Here is a 14,399-nt window from a genome sequence, read left to right as displayed (position 1 = left end):
GAGAGTTAGACTGTGAAGAAGGCTGAGCGCCAAAGAATTGATGCTTTTGAACTGTGGTGTGGGAGAAGACTCTTGAGCGTCCCTTGGACTGCAAGGAGATCCAACCAGTCCATTCTGAAGGAGATCAGCCCTGGGGTTTCTTTGGAAGGAATGATGCTAAAGCTGAAACTCCAGTACTTTGGCCACCTCATGCGAAGAGCTGACTCATTTGAAAAGACTCTGAAGCTGGGAGGAATTGGGGGCAGGAAGAGAAGGGGACGGCAGAGGATGAGATGGCTGGATGGCATCACTGACTCGATGGACATGCATTTGAGTGAACTCCAGGAGTTGGTGATGGACAGGGAAGCCTGGTGTGCTGCAATTCATGGGGTTGAAAAGAGTCGGACACAACTGAGCGACTGAACTGAAGATGAAAGTGCCAGACCTCAGGCCTACAGAATAAAGAGGACAAGGCCTCAGGCAGAGCTTGGGGGTTCAGAAAAGCATATTTGGAGCCAGGAAACTTGAGCCATTTGGAAATGAAAAGAGAGGTTCCTGACCACAGTCAAAGCAATTGGGCTGGAAAAAAAAAAACACAACAGGAAAAAAGAGTGCTTCAAAAATAACAATGCCTTTATAATATGTTGCTTTTACTTCCATGAAAATAAACAAGATATAAAATTAAAATGTGTATTAGTCATTACTGGCAGGTCTGTTTTCCTTACTGTCTACAGAAACCAAGGGAATACTTGTCACTGGAGGAATTTTGGCTCCGGCCAGAGAGGGATACCCCAGGTCTGCATGATTGCACCACATTGAGACTGTAATTGGCTCCTTTAGGCTGCATTGCTGAATGTTTTCTGTTGACATTTCCTGCAGACAAACATCAAGTCATAAATCACGTGTTTGATCCAACAGAAATACCGAAGCAGTTGCCAGTTCAGAAAAAATAACCTTTGATGGCCTAGGAGGGAATTAACTGAGTCTCGTGTTACATTTGTGAAACATCCAGAACTGAATTGAGTCTGCAAGTGAAAGGCAAGTCAGCGTTTCAGAACAAAAATAGAATAATGCATGAACTCTACCCACTCTTGATCACATCTGAGTACAGGCAGAAGCGCTGGGTTTTCCTTTCTGTTCGTCATTCTTGTCTTACCCACACATAAATGAACTAGCTAAGTGAGGTATAATCATAGTGTCCCAAATGGCTCCATTTTCCTAGACAGTTTCAAATCATCTCATAACCACATTCAGTTCAATACGCTCTCCCTTAACCCATAAAAGGGATGTTACATTCCTCTACCACACAAAATATGAATATTATCCACGTCTCCAAACAAGAAGATGACTGCCCAGATGAGTGTTGTTCTGAATCCTTCAATTCGAAGAAAAACTGGGGATCTTTTTTCTTCTGAGGAAAACTGTCTCCATCTCTTAGAAGAAAGGACCATAATATATATCACATATTCACAGCAAAACTATCTATAAAATCTTTGGAAATACAAATAATGATGGCCATGCTATTTTTCAGCTCTGTTTGCTGTAGCAGCTGAGATCAATGCCTGTGGAAGTGGCATTTACTTTACATTATATGACAGCACTGGAATGCTGCCATATGACACCAAGCAAATAATCTCTGAAGAGCGTTCCCTGGAACTTAATTTTATTATTTCCTGGAGCTCTTTAAGGGAGGAGGTCAAAGGTCATTTGTTAAATATCATTTGATATTGTTTCACCAGGTTAAAAATAGCTTTGCAGGGAGTTCCCTGGTGGCCTAGTGGTTAGGACTCCAGGCTTTCACTGCCACGGTCCAGGTTCAATCCCTGATTGAGGAACTGAGATTCCATAAGCCAAACTGTGAAGCCAAAAAAAAAAAGAGCTTTACAAAAAATGCAATAACTATGTAAGGTCACAGAATCATCCAGTTGGGGAACATTTTAATCAGTAATTAGACTCAACCACTAATCAGTCTAATCTTGGTGATAAAAACGATCAGAAATACTTAACTGACTATTTTTTAATCTGCTGTGTTCATTGTGTGAAGACACTGAGAGGAAGATATACACACACAAACCATGCACACAAAACCCTATCAGTGCGATGATTACACTAGAATCTTTCTATTTAATGGGAATTACAATAATAAAGTGGCAACTGTCACTCCCTTGAGGACCTATTATGTCCTGGATGGTGTGCTTATTAGGCTTTACCTGCAGCATTTCCGTCATCCTTTCAAGGCTTGGAGGCAGATATTAGTAACTCCATTTTACAGAAAAGGAAACAGGTGTAATGAAGTACTTGCCAAGCATCTTACTGTCACTAGGAAGGGTTTGAGATTTTATTCTGCTTGCCAGCTAGTAACTTAGCCTGCACCATTTTCATGCATGATGGTAGAAGACACAAAACTCCTGGGTCAAAGACTTCAGAAAACTGTATTTTCCTGGCATAGCAGACAGCAGGAGTTTCTTGTACACATCAGTTTCCTACTTAATTGGAGTGACCAACCATCCCACAGTTTACACAGGACTGTTTTAGTTTTAGCATTGAAAGCCCAGGGCAAACCAGGACGTTGGTCACTGTAATGCCCCCTGGCCCCCAAGTCTGGTGAAGGGACTGAGAAGCAGCCCAGATGTAATGACTCAGAGCTGAGGAACCCCAAGGTTAGGATATTCCCACTCTTAGAAAGAAGCTGTTAGTAAGCTTGCCCACTGTTTTGCCCCCAAAGTGACATTATTTTTATTATTTTGGATAGCAAACAAATCTGCCTCCTGCCCCAGAGGGAGACACTGTATATTCTAAGACTATTCACTATACAAACATCCTTGGAAAGATTATCTGATACAAAAGCTGTAACCAGTGCAGAAATGTGAGAGACTCATAGAGAACTATCTCCCAACTCCCAGGCAGTCTTCAAATTCAGCTTCTTCAGCTGTTAAAGCCCATGTGCTATCCTGCCTTTCAAATTATTATGCTCAGATTTAGAGAGAGAAGGTCAAAAGAGTGGGAGTTTTTCTTTCAGTGGAAGGTTTGAACTCTTAGTTTTGATGATGAAAATTCAGCCTCTATACATTGGTACTGAATTGAATCTTGGAAACGGGTTTGGGTGAAGTTAGAATAGCTTTATTGCTTTGCCAGGCAAAAGGGGACACAACAAGCTTGTGCCCTCAAAAACTGTGTCCCAACCTGGGGCAGGATTGGGAAAATTTAGTGAAGAGTTTTATACCGGTGATTCAAGGGTGGAGTTGCTGATAAGGATCAGGATGTGTGTGCAGGGCCTGCACTGCTTTAATCTGGCCTCAAGTGGTCTCCTGGTGAGCTTTTTTGGTTCTCAAGATTGTCAAACTGTGATCGTCTCTGGAATGAAGAATGATTAATCAAGGAGTTAACATCTTCCATTTTGGGGGGGGGTTAGTCCTGTTGTCGTCGTTCAGTCGCTCAGTCATGTCTGACTCTTTGCAACCCCATGGACTGCAGCATGCCAGGCTTTCCTGTCTTTCACCATCTCCTGAAGCTTGTTCAAACTCATGTCCATTGAGTCGGTGATGCCATCCAACCATCTCATCTTCTGACATCCCCTTCTCCTCCTGCCTTCAATCTTTCCCAGCATAAGGGTCTTTTCTAATGAGTTGGCTCTTCAAATCAGGTGGCCAAAGTATTGGAGCTTCAGCTTCAGCATCAATCCTTCCAGTGAAAATTCAAGGTTGATTTCCTTTAAGAACAACTGGTTTGATCTCCTTTAGTTCTGTTGTTGTTCAGTTGCTCAGTGGTGTCTAACTCTTTGTGATGGACTGCAGCTGCCAGGCTTCTCTATCCTTCACCAAACTACCAGAGCTTGCTCAAACTCATGTTCATAGAGTCGGTGATGCCATCCAACCATCTCATCCTCTGTCATCCCCTTCTCCTCCTGCCTTCAATCTTTCCCAGAATCAGCTTTAGGATTGACTGGTTTGATCTTGCAGTCCAAGGGATTCTCAAGAGTCTTCTTCAACACCGCAGTTCAAAAGCATCAGTTCTTCAGTACTCAGCCTTCGTTATGGTCCAACTCTAAACATCCATACATGACCACTAAAAAAAACATAGCCTCGACTATATGGACCTTTGTTGGCAAAGTGATGCCTCTGCTTTTTAATATGCTGTCTAGGTTTGTCATGACTTTTCTTCCAAGGAGAAAGTGTCTTTTAATTTCATGGCTGCAGTCATCATCTGCAGTGATTTTGGAGCCCAAGAAAATAAAGTCTCTCACTGTTTCCCCATCTATTTGCCATGAAGTGATGGGACCAGATGCCATGATCTTTAGTTTTTGAATGTTGAGTTTTAAGCCAGCTTGTTCACTCTCCTCTTTGCCTTCATCAAGAGGCTCTTTAGTTCCTCTTTGCTTTCTGCCATAAAGGCGGTGTCATCTGCATATCTGAGGTTATTGATATTTCTCCCAGCAATCTTGATTCCAGCTTATGCTTCATCCAGCCAGGCATTTTGCATGACATACTCTGCATATAAGTTAAATAAGCAGGGTGACAATATACGGTTTGACATTCTCCTTTCCCAATTTGGAACTAGTCTATTGTTCCATGTCCAGTTCTAACTGTTGCTTCTTGACCCGCACACAGGTTTCATAGGAGGCAGGTAAGTTGGTCTGGTATTCCAATCTTTTTAAGAATTTTCTGGGGTTTGTTGTGATCACATAGTCAAAGGCTTTAACGTAGTCAATGAAGCAGTAGTAGTTGTTTTTCTGGAATTCTCTTGCTTTTTCTATGATCCAACACACGTTGGCAATTTGATCTCTGCTTCCTCTGCCTTTTCAATTCTGTAGAAGACATCAAAGATACTGTTCTGTGTATCTCTTAAGTCTGAACCAGTGTCCCAGGGCTGCACTATTGTTTCTTGACTCCTTCTCACTAGTCTCTGCATCCCCTCCCTTCCCTGATTAGCAACTGTTCGAATCTGCCCTTTGGAACTCAGGGAAGGTCATGGAGACTGGAGTCTATTTCCTATAAGAAACAGGGAACACATAAAGGCTTCTGTGCCCAGGAGCCCCATAGGCACTGCTCGGTTTCAGTTATATTTAAAAAAAAAAAAATGGCATGTTCAATCTTGAGTGAATGGTATGTTCAATCTTGAGTGAATTTACAGACTATAAGTTTGGCAATATTCTAGAAGTGACACAGTAATCCAAAATAAAGTTAAACGAGTTGGTTAAGCTACTTGACTCCTGCCCTGAGAGTCTATTATTTTCCTCCCACTTTATTACTACTTGCTATTTTCTTTCCTCTTGTTGTGATGAATGCCTTACATAAAAATATATTCTTCTGCCTCATTTTGAATCCAGGCAAAATTTCAGCAACAGAACTAGTGTATGTTCTGTTACCAGAGTAATTAAAAAACAAGTTCGATTATAAAAAGAAAAACAAATAAGATTATAACATAGGAGCTCACTTTTTCAAAAACAGATTTTCATTAATCGTACAGTGGTAACCACAGCATCAAACAGATGTGAATTTTTTTAGGCAGACAGAGTTTAAAGTATATTTTTTCTCTAATATTCAGATCAAATTTCCTTTCTCTTTTTTTTAACCTGAGGTGCTAGTAGGGGAGGATATTACTGTATGTTTTAAAAGGTGATTTTGATTTCCTTTCTGGATAGAGCTAGTTCTTCTGTCTATTGCCCTCTAAAGATCAAAGAAAGATGAAAAGAAACAAGTAAGCAGAGAACAAAAGACCTGTGATAAGTTTCTATATTGCCTGAGTCATAGTTTGCACAAAAGTTAAGCAAAGTATGAAAAAGTTGATAGGAACAACTCCTCCTTCTAAGAGGTAGCTGGTGATTAAGGTGCCCTCAAGCATGGTCACATCATACAGAAACCACATGGATTAGCCTGCAGGAACAATATGGTTCCCGTTCTGGGATCTCAAGCCTGCTGGGGGACTATGTAGATTAGCAGTCAGGATCCAGGGGTCCTTTCAGTGAAGGGAAATCACTTACTCCCCCAGCAGGGATCCTCAAGAGCCAGACCATCCATCCAAATGCATGAAGCAGAAGCAACACCTTAGGGAATGGTGTAGCTTTTGGCAGACTAGAGAGCACTTGTCCCCCCTGAAAATGTTCAAATTCAACTTTAACAAAATGGCCCAAATAGAGGAGCTTCCCAGTTGGCACTGATGGTAAAGAACCTGCCTGCCAACACGGAGACATAAGAGATGCAGGTTCTGTCTCTGATTCGGAAGATCCTCTGGGGGAGAACATGGCAACCCACACCAGTATTCTTGCCTGGAGAATCCCCATGGACAGAGGATCCTGGCAGGCTACGGTCCATGGGGTTGCAAAGAGTTGGACATGACTGAAGTGACTTAGCAACAGCAGCAGCCCATATAGAGAATTCCCTGACAGTCCAGTGATTATGACTCTGTATTTCACTGCTGGGGGCCCAGTTTCAATTCCTGGTCAGGGAAAAAAGATCCTGCAAGCTGTGAAATGGCCAAATAATAATTAAATAATGAGATGGCATGGCCAAAGAATAATTAAATAAGTAAAAAACTTTTTTTTGTTTTTTGCAGTACCACGTTTTTGTTGCATGCAGGATCTTTAGTGAACTCTTAGTTGTGGCATGTGGGATCTAGCTCCCTGACCAGGGATCAAACCTGGGTGCCTTGCTTTGGGAGCTCAGCATCCTAACCACTGAACCAGCAGGGAAGTCCCATAAGTAAATTTTTTTTTTTAAAAACTCTGCCTATATAGACTCTGAGTTATTTTGCACCATCAGAGGACCAAACTGCAACTCTGCCTCCCAGCTAACTCAGACACAATTTGCCGGAATTTTAGTAGCAGTGAGAAAATGCCCATAAAAAGCTTTGGTCCACACATCTGATGAAGTTAAAATATGACTTGCTTATAAAATGCAGTCTGGCTGATAAATCTTTCAGAACACAGAGTCCATGAGATAGAAAAGAATGAAAGGGATGCTTAGAATGGGATTGGTTTTCTCTCCAAATGAAGCAGAATCTTGCATGCAAAGAAAAAAACCAGAATGCATTTGGATTGTGGAAGAAAATTTAATAAAATTTGTTTTCAGGAGGCTTATTTTGAGAATAAATACTCCTTTGAGACCTAAGGCCTCTGTTTTCTACTCCCCAACACAAAGCATGAAGACACTGCAGTTTGGGAAGTACAGGCACACAGCCTTATTGATATTGCCACTGCTCACCTGAATGGGAGCAACAGAGGATATTGTGCTTTTCCAGGCATTTCCTGCTGGCTTAAGAGCACAGAATTCTGGCATTTAAGTAGGGTCCAGGTACCTCCATAGATTCGCTCTTGAAATCAGCTCCCCTCCCCTGACTGATACCAACACATCACCACACAATTGCCATTTTATACAAAATACTCTTTACATCTTCTTTTTACTTGCTTCCCTCTCTTGTGCCCGATTTTTGACATTTCCATTCTTTGCCTGCTACCTTGGCTCTTTTCTGACCATTCCCACAGTTCACAGGCTTAAGATTCTTTTTTTGTCATTTCTATTTTCATGGAATACATATTGGTCATAGAGGAGAACCCTTAACATGACCATTTATTACACCTGTTTGTCATATTGTCTTCCAGATGCTTCAGTAAGATTGTTTGGTGATCTGGTATAGCTGTCCCCCCTTATCCATGGGGGATATGTTTTAAGATTCCCAGTGGATGCCTGAAACTGAGGATAATACTGATGCTGAAAACTTGGCCTCTGTGCATTGGTGTTGAATCAAGTCTTAAGAACAGAGTTTGGGGTGCAGTATGTAAGAATAGCTTTATTGCTTAACCAGGCAAAGGGGGACACAACAGGCTCATGCCCTCAAAAACTGTGCATTCCAATCCAGGAGGATTTGGTAAGGACTTTTATAGCAACAGGGCTTCCCTGGTGGCTCAGAGGTTAAAGCATCTGCCTGCAATGCAGGAGGCCCAGGTTCGATCCCTGGGTCTGGAAGATCCCCTGGAGAAGAAAATGGCAACCCACTCCAGTGTTGCTGATAAGTATCAGGGTGTGTACAGGGCCTGAATTCCTTTAATCTGGCCTCTGGTGATCTCCTGATGAGTTCCTCTGGTTCTCAAGGTTGTCAAACTGTGACCTTCTCTGGAGTGAAGACTGTTTCATCAAGTAGTTAACATCGTCTATTTGTTGGGATTTTAGTTCTGTAGTTGGGATTTTAGTTCTGTAGTTGGCATCACCAACTCAATGGACATGAGTCTGAGCAAGTTCCAAGAGTTGGTGATGGACAGGGAAGCCTGGCATGCTGCAGTCCATGCAGTCACAAAGAATCAGACACGAATGAGTGAGTGAACTGAACTAGTTCTGTAGAAGAGCTCAAAGATATTGTTATGTGTGTCCCTTGAGGCGGAACCAGCATCCTATCCCAAGGTTTCTTGGCTTTTCCTCCCATGTCTCTGCATCTCCTCCCTTTCCTACTAGCAACTGTTTGAAAGGCTTCTGTGCCCAGGAGCTCCATGGGGCCCTGCTCGGCTTCAGTACTGAATCCTCTACATACTGTGCTTTTTACCTATGCACACAGACCTAAGATAAAGTTTAATTTATAATTGGGCACAATAAGAGATTAACAACAATAAAATAGAGCAATTGTAACAATATATTGTAATATAAGTTTTGTGACTGTAGTCTCTATCTCATATCTTATTGTACTGTGCTCATCCTTCTTATGATGATGTGAGATGATAAAGTGCGTATGTGATGACGAAGTGAGGTAAATGATAAAGGCATTGTGGCGTGGCATTACGCTACTAATGACCTTCTAAGCACACATCAGAAAGAGGGTCATCTACTTCTGGTGATCCTGGATCATCAGGCTGTGACACTGTCAATGGCTGGAAATCCTGGACAAGACAGACTGGGACAGCACGAGATTTCATCACCCTACTCTAGGAATTGCTTATTTCTGGAATTTTCCATTTAATATTTTCAGACTATGGTTGACCACAGCTAACTGAAACCACAGAAAATGAAACTGTAGATCAGGAGGGATGACTGTATACTCAGCATCAGTAACATGTTTATTTTGCCATGAGTTGCCACATGCCATGAGATCTAAATAACAGATTCCACTCTCCTAAGTCCCATCCCCACCACTTCCAAGCATATGCAAAGATAAAAATGTTGAGGTTGTTGGAGAAGGAAATGGCAACCCACTGCAGTATTCTTGCCTGAGAAACCCCATGGACAGAGAAGCCAAACAAAAAGAAAAGAAAAAAAAATGTTGAGGTTGTAAATGTGTATCAACAGATGAATGGGTAAAGAAGATGTGGTATATATACAATGGAATATTACTCAGCCATTAAAAAGATTGAGATAATACCATCTGCGGCAACATGGTTAGACCTGGAGGTTATTCTTCTAAGGGAGTTAAATTAGAGAAGGACCAATATCATATGGTATTGCTTACATGCTGAGTCTAAAAGAAAAATGACACAGATGAACCTGTTTGCGAAACAGAAACAGGCTCACAGACTTGGAGATTAACTTACAGCTGGAGGCAGGGGGGAGGGACGGAAGGAAGGGTAGATTGGGAGTTTGGGATTTACACGTACACACTGCTATATTTAAAATAAATTCCCTTCCATGAAAAAAAAAAAAAATGCTGAGGTTGCAAGTCAGCTCCTGTTAAAATCCATGCATGGGCTGAAGAGGCCCAGAATCCTGAGTTGATTTTTGTCCTAACTGTTCTGCATCATGAAATCCATGGCTTTGTATGTACCACACCTACACAGAGACATAGGATTTCGAATTGTATACAACCCAAGCGAAGAAAAGAAAACGAAGGGACTATTTTTTAAAATCTCTTTTGTTGTCATCATGTAAGATAAAAAGGAATTATGTTATCATTACCTACCTTGAAAAGGTATTATATTCAGAAACCAGAGTATTGGGTGATATAATTCACTAAATTTATTGATATACTATGAGAATTTTAGTATAATATATACATGTGTGTCTTATTTTTTTTAATCTCCAACCAAAGCTATAAAAGAGCAGATGATTTTTGGAAAGTAGATATTCTCTCACAACTTTTCTTTAGGAACAGTTGAAATCAGAATTCTGTCAGTCTCTTCAGATTTTCATGAACTTTTCCATTTCTGAAGCACATCAATCACCATATACATCCACAGCACAATATCCAAGGGAGAGCAAAGAACATGTGCCTCCTTCTCAAGCCTGCCCACACCCCAGCCCGCACAAACATACATCTTTTGCTACAGGCAGGTTATTGTAGTTTCTTTCATACATGCAAGAAAGAGAAGGCCCAAAGCATGGGCATCTGTAGAAATCTTTCAAAGAAGACATTTTGCTTCTAATTTCATCAGTTTATCATGTTTCATATCACAGCATAGCCGTAAGATATATTTAGAAAAGTCATTTTTAATGGTTTAAATGGAATTAGCTAATAGGATTGAGAGAATTATAAAAAAACCATTCAGAAAATAGGATTATTCACTGTTGTGTTTCTATTATCTTATTAAAAAAAATATTTTTACACGGGAGCATAGTTGATTAACAGTGTTAGTTCCAGGTGTACAGAAACTGATTCTATTATACATATACATGTCTATCCATTTTCAAATTCTTTTCCCATTGAGGTTATTGCAGAATATTGAGCAGCATTCTCTGAGCTACATAGTAGCTCCTTGTTGGTTATCTATTTTAAATATACCATTGTGTATCTATTCATCCAAAATTCTCAATTTATGGCTTTTCCTACCTTTCCCGCTTGGTAACCATAAATTTGTTTTCTGTGTCTATGAGTCTACTTTTGTTTTGTCAATAAGTTCACTTGTATCATTTTTTACAGTCCATATATAAGCAATATCATATGATTTTTCTTTTTCTGACTTACTTCACCAAGTATGATAATCTCTAGGTCTATCCATGTTGCTGCAAGTGGCATTATTTCAATATGTTTAATGACTGAGTAATATTCCATTGTGCATATGTATCACATCTTCTTTATCCATTGATCTGTAGATGGGGATTTAGGTTGCTTCCATGTCCTAGCTATTGTAAACAGTGCTGCAATAAACACTGAGGTGTATGTGTCCCTTCGAACTATGTTTTTATCTGAATATATGCCCAAGAGTGGGGTTACTGGGTCACATGGTAGCTCTGTTTTTAGCTTTTAAGGAGCCTTCATACTGTTCTCCATAGTGACTGTGCCCATTTACATTCCTGCCAATAGTGTAGGAGGGTTCCCTTGTTTGCACACCCTCTCCAGCATTTATTGTTCGTAGAGTTTTTGATGATGGTCACTCTGCCTTGTGTGAAGCGATAACATCTTTGTAGATTTGATTTGCATTTCTCTAATAATTAATGATGTTGAGCACCTTTTCATGTGCCTGCTGGCCATCTGTATGTCTTGTTTGGAGAAATGTCTAGGTCTTCTTCTGCCCATTTTTTGATTATGTTGTTTGTTTTTCGGATATTAAACCACAGGAGCTGTTTGTAAACTCGAGAGTATTTCGATGTCAGTCTCATCATTTATAAATATTTTTCCTGTTCTTTGGGTTGTCTTTTCATTTTGTTTATGGTTTCTTTTTCTTTGCAAATGGTTTTGACTTTATTTAGGTCACATTTATTTTATTTTTATTTCCATTACTCTAGGAGATGCGTTGGAAAATGTATTGCTGTAATTTATGCCAAAGAGTGTTCTGCCTATGTTTTCCTCTAAGAGTTTTATAGTATCTGGCCTTACATTTAGGTTTTTAATGAATTTTGAATTTATTTTTGAGTTAAAGATTGTTCTAATTTTTTTTTTTTTTTTACACATAGCTGTCCAGTTTTCCCAGTACCATTTTTGAAGAGACTATCTTTCCTTCATTGTATAGTCTTGCCTCCTTTGTCATAGATTAATTGACCACAGGTGCATGGGGTTATTTCTGGGCTTTTTATCCTGTTCCATTGGTCTATATTTCTGTTTTTGTTTCAGTGAAAGTTAGTTGCTCAGTCATGTTTGACTCTTTGCAACCCTGTGGACTACAGCCTGCCAGGCTCCTCTGTCCATGGAATTCTCCAAGCAAGAGTACTACAGTGGATTGCCATTTCCTTCTCCAGGGGAGCTTCCCAACCCAGGATTTGAACCCAGGTCTCCCACACTGCAGGTGGACTTTTTACTGTCTGAGCCATGAGGGAAGCCTTTTGTTTCAGTACCATACTGTTTTGATGACTAATTTTATAGTATAGTCTAAAGTCAGGGAGCCTGATTCCCCCAGCTCCATTTTTCTTTCTCATGATTGCTTTGACTACTCGAGATCTTTTGTGTCTCCATACTCTATTATGTTATTTGAATAATAGAGAAATATCTTTTACCCAAGATGATCATGAAGTTGATATTCACTTCACCTAAACATGTAAGCACTTAGAAACAGATATTGTAGAGTGGCATTGGAAAAAGTGATTTTCCATTGAGATACCACAGAGGCTAATTGTCCTAAAGAAAATGCAATTTTTAAAGTAGCATAAAACAAAGACACTCAATTGCCTTCAAACAAGTACTTCTTGAGGACCTTCAGGTTGGTCATATCTAGGATACAATGAAATTCTCTTTCATCAAACCCATAGAGCATTATGGATGTGGGAGTGGGATGATTGTAGGAACATCGAACAGACTGATGGAATCAGGGAAGGCTGTGGGTCAACCAGAGCAGGGAGCTGTAGAGAGAAAGGAAAGTGAAAGCTCAGAAGCGAGGAAGACAGGGTGAGCAATAGACATTCAGACACTTTTTAGGAAACTGAAAGCCATTGTGATCACAGCTCAGACCTCAGACATCAAGTCTTTTGGGGAAGACATTTTCCAAGCCCCCTAACCTTTTATTAACATTTTAGAGGCAGAAGCATTTTAAAAAGTGAGATATAAAAAGCAAGATAAGGACATTTTTATTCCAAGTTAAATGAAAAGAAAAAGAAACAGAAAAATGCCTGAAATACTTCGTTCGACACAATGAGCCTTCAAATACCTGAATGTTGAACTAAAAGAATGGTTTTCTTCTGAGGCTTTCACTATATTAAACATGAGAGCTCTTGACATCACGTGTTCTTTCCTCCCAAAATGAAGGGGTGCATTTCTCCTTTGGTACTTCATTTTCTATAGAGAGATAAGTTTTGTTTTCACTCTCTAATAGCATTTTTAAAAAGCAGAATGTCAGTAAAATTGACAGACAACCTCAACATCACACAGAGAGAGACAGCCAGACTTTGTGGGCCTCTTGACATGATTCAGGAGGACGTGCACGATAGCCCCCATCAAGTATACTTATCCCCACCCCCCCACCAAATAATAATAAACCTGAATCTGATCAAGTCTCTAGATCTAAACACCAGTTTGCAGGAAATACAGTCAGCAGGAAAACATGGTAAACACAATATGACAAATCCAGCAAAATGTAGAATGTGGCAAGTTCTACTGGACTATAGACCCAACTTCTTCAACATATAAAAACAAGAAAGAAACCAAGGGAAGGGAACCTGTAGATTTAAGAAAAGTTAACAGACATATGTCCACCAAATGCAATATGTGTACTGGTTTGAGCAAACCATCTATAAACAAAAATTTAGGAGAGAATCAGGCAAATTTGAATACTGACCAAAGATCTGATGAAATTAAAGAATGCCTACTGATTTTGTTTAGGAGTCTAATAGTACTATTTTAAAATAATAGAAGCCATTGTGATGAAATTGTTTACCACCAGGGATTTTGCATCTAAACAGCTCAAGGTGCAAGGGAATTTTTGTGTGTGAGGGGGAGGTTGTGGGTGTGAGGGAAGGTTACATTTGAAATAAGATTGGCCATGTGTTGATGATTGCTGAAGCTGGATAACAGGTACATGGTTGTTTGTCGCATTGTTCTCTGTTCTTCTGTATATGATTGAAAATATCAGTAATAAAAGGGTTTTATTTAATGACTAAAAAATAATTCCTTTAGAGAAGACTTCTGACATACACATCAATAATCTATATGTACTTTCTAATTTACACAAGAAAATTATCAGTGTTGTTTGCTATACTCATAAAAGTGTACAAAAGCTTCTAAAAAGTAATAAGAAAAATGACCAAAATACCAACAAACCAATAGAAGAATCAAAGTAATTTATGAATAAATGATTCATAACACATCAATGGAAAATACCACTGTTAAACATTAAAAGATATTCAACTTTACTCATACTAAGAGAAGTGCAGATAAAAATAAAATACTGTATTTCACCTCTCAGCTGACAAATATTGAAAGTTGGCATATTGGCAATACCATAGGAGGAAAGAAGAAAGAGAAGTTGCTCAGTCATGTCTGACTCTTTGCAACCCTATTGACTGTAGCTTAGCAGGCTCCTCCATCCATAGGATTTTCCAGGAAAGAGTACTGGAGTGGGTTGCCATTTCATACTCCAG

The 14,399-nt window shown here is 39.8% G+C and overlaps 1 non-coding gene across 1 annotated transcript; it reads left to right on the top strand.

Moving 5' to 3' along the window:
* Positions 1-7,868: 7,868 nt before the first annotated feature.
* On the top strand, positions 7,869-7,940 carry TRNAC-GCA. The gene has a single exon. It is a non-coding gene; the product is annotated as a tRNA-Cys (tRNA).
* The last annotated feature ends 6,459 nt before the right edge of the window (positions 7,941-14,399 follow it).

This window comes from Bison bison, unplaced genomic scaffold (assembly GCF_000754665.1).
Source record: "Bison bison bison isolate TAMUID 2011002044 unplaced genomic scaffold, Bison_UMD1.0 scf7180017864452, whole genome shotgun sequence".
Classification (NCBI taxonomy): Eukaryota; Metazoa; Chordata; class Mammalia; order Artiodactyla; family Bovidae; genus Bison; species Bison bison.
The sequence above is the reverse complement of the archived record's forward strand: the minus strand, read 5'-3'. Positions and strand labels throughout refer to the sequence as shown.